The sequence below is a fragment of the Siphateles boraxobius genome, unplaced genomic scaffold, assembly GCF_051911475.1.
Source record: "Siphateles boraxobius isolate OS27281-9 unplaced genomic scaffold, OSU_SipBor_1 26, whole genome shotgun sequence".
NCBI classification, from domain to species: Eukaryota; Metazoa; Chordata; class Actinopteri; order Cypriniformes; family Leuciscidae; genus Siphateles; species Siphateles boraxobius.
The window spans coordinates 23,622,033-23,630,403 of record NW_027508876.1 but is presented as its reverse complement, the minus strand read 5'-3'; the positions used below and the strand labels follow the sequence as shown (position 1 = coordinate 23,630,403).

The following is an 8,371-nucleotide window of genomic DNA, read 5'->3' as shown; positions in this document are numbered from 1 at the left end:
ACGTTCTCGGAACGTTAGTTTTTGTTACCCAGAACGTTCTCGGAACGTTAGTTTTTGGTTCCGAGAACGTTAGTTTTTGTTTCCCAGAACGTTATTTTTTATGGTTTGTTTTTAGTAAGCCAGTAGAGTTTTCTTTACGTTCAACAACAATTCATCTTTTTTTTTTTACTTTAATAAAATACAACCGTAAATCTATATGAATAATCAACCTGTACAGTCCATGTTTTTGTCGATTCATTGTTTAATTGTTGATTAAAAACACACAAAAAACACATCATAGGCTATGCATCACATTCAAAACATGCGCAAAAGGCGATACGAAAACTAACTAAGAATACACTTTTATTAGTAGTCTAATTGTAGATCCTGCACTTGAAAGCCTCTTCCATCTTCACCCCAGTCATCTGTAACAGATGCCAGCGAGCAGCGAGGTGAAAATTAGCGATAGATGCCATATACACAAAGTAGCCTATATAAAATAGATGCGGTTAACATTAACTGCAAAGAGCAATAGATTATTTACGCTGAAAGATTTTTTTGCAACAAAAAACAAACTTTCTATTTTATTGGAACGATATGTTTTTGGGAAACAGACCGTAATATTAAGATCCGTTTTTATGCAATCTTATGATGCTTTTGGGAAACGCTGTCCATGTAGCCTTCAGTATGTGTTAGTCATAGTAGTATTTCTAATACTAAAATGTAATTAATGTTGCTAATATCTATGCATTTTTCTTCTTTAAAGGCACAAAGAAAAGAGCAAAGCACTATTATTTTTTTATTCAGATTACAGTCGAGCATTAATAGGATGCAATAACATGGCGTGTAAATTCTTATAAAAATATTAAATTGATGCCTTTATTGGTACAATTACACCTACCTGATACATAATGATAATACTTTTGCATCAGTTCCACTAGTAATTTCAAAATGCATTTAAATTCTTCATTGCAGGTGCACAAATCCTATTCTACAAATTACCAAACTCATAGGGTCATATTTTTGTTGATAAACAGTAACATTTTGGCCAATTATGCACATTTCTTGGTGTATAATTTTGTGAATCATCTATACTGTTTGGCTATTCTCATGTGGTCACACTTCACTTTTTATTCACAGTCACATATGCTCAAACCCCCTGTGTGGCCGCGCCTTAAATGTCAGCATACATTTATTACTTTGTGATTTGAAAAAAAGAAAAGTATTTGTGCACCTCCAATGAAGAATTTGAAAAGCTGTAACTGCAGTGTTTTTTGTGAAAGAGAAAAAAGTTTGAAACTTCTATAAAAAAAAAAAAAACTTTCTCTCTGTGACTTTAAATGTACTGATGTCTGACTACTTTACACCTACAGATTCCACTTTCACAGGTGCTCAGTTTTGCTATAATAAAACCTATACAGAACATGGTAGTAATCAGCCATCCGTGCAAAAGCAGAGGTCGGTGTGGTGTACAGATACATCTGTCCAGGCCAACATCTCACGCCTTGATGCCTTCCGCTGTGGATCCCAGAAAACCTGCAATACAAACATAGTACAGTTCAAAATCTCATCTGGTATCACAAATTATCATTCCAGGTTCAATTTAAAATTAGGGTTAGGTTAAATGCTCAATATTAGGGCTGTACAATATTGAAAACCTTACATAAAATATTTTGTTTATCTGCTGCTATATATATTGCGATATAAAAACAAATTTCAAGAGATTATTTATTTAGAGGAGTGAATCTGCTTGAAAATTATAAACAAATTACAAGAATGGATAAATTCAATAGAAGAAAAATACAATTGAAATAAGCAGTGCATGATGTTTTTTAGGAAAATCTAACTTATCAGGTACGGAAATTGAATTATCGAATGTAAAAAGTCTTCACTGAGGTACAGCCTCTCCCTACTCTTACAAAATTACAAACAACCAGCCTGAAAAACACTTGTATGAAGACTGTTTAAAACACCCCTCCTAATCCTCAAAGAATTTGCAAGACAATGTCTATAATAAATAGTGTGTGTAATTTCTTCAGTACCGTCAGCAGAACCGATAACATCTGAGCTTATCGATACTGCGGTCTTCCTTAATTTGGCCCCAGGGCCCGTTTAATGTTTAATACTGGGTTTCGATACCCATCCCTACATATGTGTGAGTTCATATGGATGAAGGCCTGTTGTGTTCTGTCTCTTGATTTGTGATAGTGGCAGCTATTGTGAAACTCACCTTCGTCATGTACTGAGTGTGGATGGCATCAAGATCTTGTCCTGAAGAATCATAGGGTCAAATGATATCTCATCTGGTAACAAGAGCATAGCCATAACTTTAAAAACTCTAATGATATCTTTACCCCCTGATATTGTATTGCGGATATACATTCAAACATTTTAAAAGGCTAAGAGTATGAGCCATGAGTAAGCTGGCCAGATATCTGTGAAAAATAACTTGCGTGCCCAAAGTTGTCGACCCCCTGAATTCAGCATTTGAAAGTAAAAAGAATTTTAGTATTTATCAGTAAAAAATATATATAAAATACCTTTGAGTTGGACAGTATGGTGTCTGTCTCATTGGCCAACATAATTAAAAACACACCTAGAGAATATATATATATATATATATACCAATGACCATGATATCCTGTTATCATAATAGTTAAATGAATTATTATAACTACCATTATAACATTATATTTGCTGCCGATTATTTAGCTGATTATTTAGCCTACAGGCTTCTCAAGGACAATGTCAGTGAAAAAATCTGGGGTTAATGAGTTTAAAGTGTGAGACTTCATTCAAAATTATAAATCCTACAGACCCACAACTATTGAACAGTATGTTTGAGGTTTTGCTTACTAGTCGAGTTCATAGCCGTGGAGGTTGTCTTGGACAGGTGGTGCAGAAGGCCATCAGCATGATCTTCTAGAAAATAACATGCAATGTGTCACAGAGCCAACAATGTTAACATGTAATAAACCCTTTGTTCTATTGTAAATTCTAAGGAAGCAAGCTAGAGCAGAGATGAAATGCAGAAAAGATAAAGAATATATATATATATATAACATCTTAAGGTAATATATTGTGCAATAAATGCATATGAAATTATTATCATGATTAAACAATAATTCCCCCTTTGTTGTGGAGGTTTTTTTCTGTCCCTCCTGAAATCACTTATTATCAATCTATGTAAGTGATGTCATTAACAGTAACTTACGTTACAGTGAATTATTTCAGGTTAAATAAATTAGCGTACTTCCAATCACCCATTGACAAATTACCAGCAAAACAAAACTATCAAAAACTGTTATCAACACAAAAATGTGGTTAAAACCCAAACTTATGTAAAACAAGAGCTCAATTGTAACGTAAGTTAAACTTAACTTAACGTTAGCTCTTCTGAAAACGGTTGAGATGCTAACGGACTTTTTCGAAGACACAAAACCATTTCTATAAAGTAAATATTCAACAGAAGTGTACAATTACACGTAAGAAAGATCTCAGGAACGTTTGTATGTATTATTTGTGTGATTTTGGTAACTAAACTTACCTGAAAGCAGTGAAAACAACAGTGAGAGACGCTTGTTTTGCTGTTTGCCAGTTGATGAGGTTTCCTCGTTTCCATGGTTTCCATCTGCTCGCGCGCGCTCCTGTCTTTGAATGCGACTCAATGTTTACGCGCACGTACGCCCATTGAAACCATAGAACACGTCAAAAGGCACGCGGCATTTAAATAAACATCTAGAATTAGGAGGACGTACTGACGACGTTGTGGGTTGGTAATTTGATGGTAATGAAATTACGAGCATGCGACGTTGTAGTTACGTTATCAATTGGTAAAGTCATGACGTGACCAAAAAGTACGAATACATTACGTAACTGTTACGTCGTGTGTTAGCTGGGAGAGAGGGAGTTTTGCTGCTTGTCATTCGCAGTGGTCCCGCGCCATTTCCATGGCAACTCTGCGCTGCTCCAGTGTTTGAAAGCGACTCGAAAGTTCACGCGCACGGCCATTGATTAAACCACGTCAAAAGCATGCATTGCAGCATTTACAAATATAAATATCTAGAATTAGAACATTACTTAAAAAAAATCTTATAAATATTAAATTATGAATTTTAAACTAATTTTGGAGATCTATGACCCGTTCTATAATAGTTTAACAAATATGAAACTAATGTAGGCAGCCATTAAATAAGCACATTTAGTTTCATATTTGTTAAACTATTATAATGTTATTTTTTTCCATTTTTGTTAAACTATTATAATGCTATTTTATTTCCATCTGCTGATTATGAAAATTGAACAGCATGATGAGCAATATATCGGGAGACATGATGGGTCAGACATGATTTTGACCACTTCATTAAGTTTTGTTTTGTGGAAAGCCTTTCTTTAAAGTGAATTTCGTTTTGTATAAATTGTATCTTAATTTTAATCAAATTTTCATCAACCAATTGTCTGGATGTAATAAATAAGAATCAAACATATAGCAGACAATATTATCATGACATGGAGGCGCGGGCGCGATTGCATTGCGTGAACTGAAGAGCACATCTCATCATAAATTAACCGAAACTCAGGTATGCCTCACAGACATGAGGAACTATAGAATGCTTGAAATGTCTTTTAAACAAAACAATTCAAAACGAAAATAAATAGGCTATGTAATCCATTATGTGCATTTCTATATGCCGCCCCAGAAAATAAGCGCATTATTGATGCACAAGTCATTGTAGCATTTATTGCATGATCACATTATGGAAGGTTCTGGGAACAAAACAATAACTTTAAAAATAATCATTAGGCAACGTTCTTTATAAGTTGTTTTGAGGTTATTCAAAAAATAACCTTCCAACAACGTTCTGAGAACGTTGTTTTCTGGTTGCAAAACAATAACTTAAAAATAACCATTAGGGAACGTTCTTTATAAGTTGTTTTGATGTTATTCAAAAATAACCTTCCAGCAACGTTCTGGGAACGTTGTTTTATGGTTGCAAAACAATAACTTAAAAATAACCATTAGGGAACGTTCTTTATAAGTTATTTTTGGGTTATTTAAAAGTAACCACCCTGCATCGTTCTGGGAACGTTGTTTTATGGTTACATAAAAATAAAACCTAAAAACAACGTTCCCCTAACGTTAGTATTTGGTTCCCAAAAAAATAACCAAACGGGAACCAAAAACTAACGTTAGGGGAACGTTATGTGTTAGCTGGGATATTACCATACCCTACCTACACTATCAACAAACTAATAAAGTTATAATTTGCATGTTTACACATATATGCAAGTGTTGTAGATTTGAATTGCTTGTACTTACTGTTGTTGCTATTATTAGTAATAATCACATAGTCTATAAGTCAACAAATCCTGTACACAACAGGTGTCCGTATGTTGAGCTAAAAATGGCACACTTAGACCATTTCAAATTTGTCACAAGCTCATTTTGATTCGAACCGAAAGCTGCGGTTTCTGAGTGTGTGAGTTATTTACTTTTAACATAGTCTACCAATTTCCAGCAGTTCAGGTAATCCCATCCAGTTTCCGATTCAGAAGCTTTTGTTTGTATTGAGTTCACTTCACTTGAGCATGAGACGCGGGCATTTTCATGTTGACGCGCTAACTGGCCAATCAGGGTGAAGAACATTATAGGCGGGCAATAGTGTAACCAGCCAATCAATACGAAGTTGTAAACATGATCAGTTTGGCCATGAGTGTTTCTGAAATTTAAAATTTATTTTAAATACATAAAGGCTTGGTTTCTCAGACAGGGCTTAGATTAAACTAGGCCTTAGTTCAATTAGGATATTTAAGTAGCTTTTATAAACGTGCCTTAGATAAAAAAAAAAAGATTAGGCTACTGGTTTGCATGAGACAAAACAATAGCACGGACATATTTTAAGATCTGTCAGTGCAAGTTGCTTTCTGTTGAAACATGAATTTGAGTCTGGCTAGGCTTAAACAATGTCTGTGAAACCGGGGAACAGTGTGCAATGTGACTTAAACCCACCTTCATTAGCATGCTAATGAAGATATATTTGAGTGTCAGTCCTTTTAATATTATATAATATTTACCAACCATATGATATATGGCCTTGACCAGGGGTTTTAATACTTTTTATTTCCACGGACCCCTAAATATGACACTCCATAATGATAATAATAGAATTATTTTTACATCATTCTTTGAACTTTTTCAACCCCCTAAGGCACCCTGGAGGTCCTTGGGCCCTAGTTTGAAAACCCCTGGCCTAGACTAAACCCTATGTTAGGGAATCCCTGTAGCTAAATTGAACCAACTTAGAAGATGATTAAAAACCAATAAAAATCCATATACAAATTGGGACTTGTCTCCACATATTTTATGTGGGTGGGCCACCTCTTCCTTTTGAGCATGGGACAGTTGTCCTGCCTAGGTCATGTCCCTGACAGAAATGATATTCATCTAAATGCAGATCGCCTAGTTAAAAATTTTCTCCTTGTATTAGAGCTCTGAAGCCCTTTGATACCCTCATTGCGTTCCCGCTGTAGGTAGAAAAGCACAGCCATGTCCTTTGATGTGTCCTGCTAGGCAGTGTTGTGCTGTGGGCTCATGGTAATGAACCGATGCGGCTCCTGCAGGTGAAGATCTACACAGACGTTGTCATCAATCACACATGTGCATCGGGCGGAGGGGAGAAACGGCACTCGACCTGCGGCTCGTACTTCAATGCCACCCGTGAGGAGTTCCCATCTGTGAGATACTCTGCCACTGACTTCAATGATGACAAATGCACCACCGACCATGGAAATATTGAGAATTACCAAGACATTTATCAGCTATAATTTCAAAAGTGATAAAAGGGCCCTTGTTGGGAATGCCATTGGACACAGACAGAAACTGGATTTTTTTATTCTCATCTAGGCGAAGCAATCAAGAGTATTTGAATATCAGATGGGCTTCATATGATCCACTACAATAATGTTCCATATGTTTACATCAAGGACAATAACTATAAAGATATAAGCTGTGTTCCAAATGACGTACTATACACTATGCACTTATGCTCTTTGTACTCAACCATCTGGTGTATGTATTTATTATACGGGGCTGTTGAATGCTTAAATTTGATTGGTTGACGAATGTTCTGAGGTGTGCAATTATTTTCAGGGAAACGCACTTGACTGCATTACATGTCCATATCACTTCGCCAAATGATTTCTCTTTAGTACACATTCATGGCTTTTATCCATTTCATCCAAAACATTTTTTTATAAATCCCTATGGGAGAAATAAATGGAATAATACTTCCGGAACCAACGCAGCTGAAAAAGGGCGTGGGCACTAATGTACTCAATTAAAGGTGTGAAGGTTGAGTCTATGGCTGTGTCTGAAATCGCATACATACCATTTTGTAGACGAAAAAAAAAAAAAAACGGTACGAGACAAAAGAAGTGTGCCTGAATCCACAATACTCACATAGGAGTAGGCAAAAATTACCTAGATGAACTATTACTTCTGGTGAGATTCTAAAGTGTGCATATAATGGACACTACTGTCCCATGAGGCCACGGGAGAAGATTTGTGAATGGCAGTGAAGCGACGCAACTGATGCTGGTAGATCACGAGAACAACATGGCAAATGTAGTACGTCCAGATTACATTCATACTACACACATTCATACTATAAATAACATACTTTTTTAGCACTCGCAAAGTAAGTGATTATTCAAAAGAAGTACCTACTCAAGAGAGTATGCGATTTAGACGCAGCACTAAATGTCACGCTTAATTTTTTACAAATAATTTAGTGCATCATCCATATCGTTCTTGGTGTGAACATGCCTGTTGTTCAATTGGTCTTAAACTTCCACAAAAAAAAAATGTTTAAATACCATGGGGCTGCTTGCTTTGTGTGACCAAAAATGTTTTAAAAGCAGAAAATCTCAAATCTCATGCAATGTCAAGAGCATCATGATTAATCATGAAAACCAACAACATTTGGAGTCCCAAAAATGAAACCTCGTGCAATGCATCTTGAGAATCTTAGATCTCAGAACTACAGACTAAAGTACAATAAACAAATAACAGCTAATCTTCCGAGTCGAGCCAGCCCTGGTCACAGTCTTTTTTGTGTATTGTTTGTTTGTCTGAGCTCTGCTGTATTGACAGCACCATCTGTTGCTGTGCTGTTGGAAGATGAGCCGGCTGACTGATAGCGACTTTTAAATTTATTCCCCTTCACTTCAAAGGCACATGTTGTGGGTGCAGAACAATACTGGTACCATTAAACATCAGGATCCGACCTTTTGCAACCTTGAGTGCACAAACAACCCAGATTAATAACAATATTAGACATAAAAGTATATATAAACAACACTGCTATGAGAGGGTCTTGAAATTGGGAAGCAG

At 35.8% G+C, this 8,371-nt stretch overlaps 1 long non-coding RNA gene across 2 annotated transcripts; it reads right to left on the bottom strand.

The window, feature by feature from the left end:
- Window positions 1-223: 223 nt before the first annotated feature.
- Window positions 224-3,862, bottom strand: LOC143751519 (uncharacterized). Of its 2 annotated transcripts, XR_013207263.1 has the most exons (5): window positions 3,527-3,862; window positions 2,836-2,901; window positions 2,520-2,575; window positions 2,210-2,250; window positions 224-1,515 (listed from the first exon to the last, which is right to left on the bottom strand). It is a non-coding gene; the product is annotated as an uncharacterized LOC143751519 (long non-coding RNA). The 2 variants fall into 2 exon arrangements; XR_013207262.1 differs by lacking the exon at window positions 3,527-3,862 and having other exon boundaries at window positions 2,836-2,937.
- Between the last annotated feature and the right edge of the window lie 4,509 nt (window positions 3,863-8,371).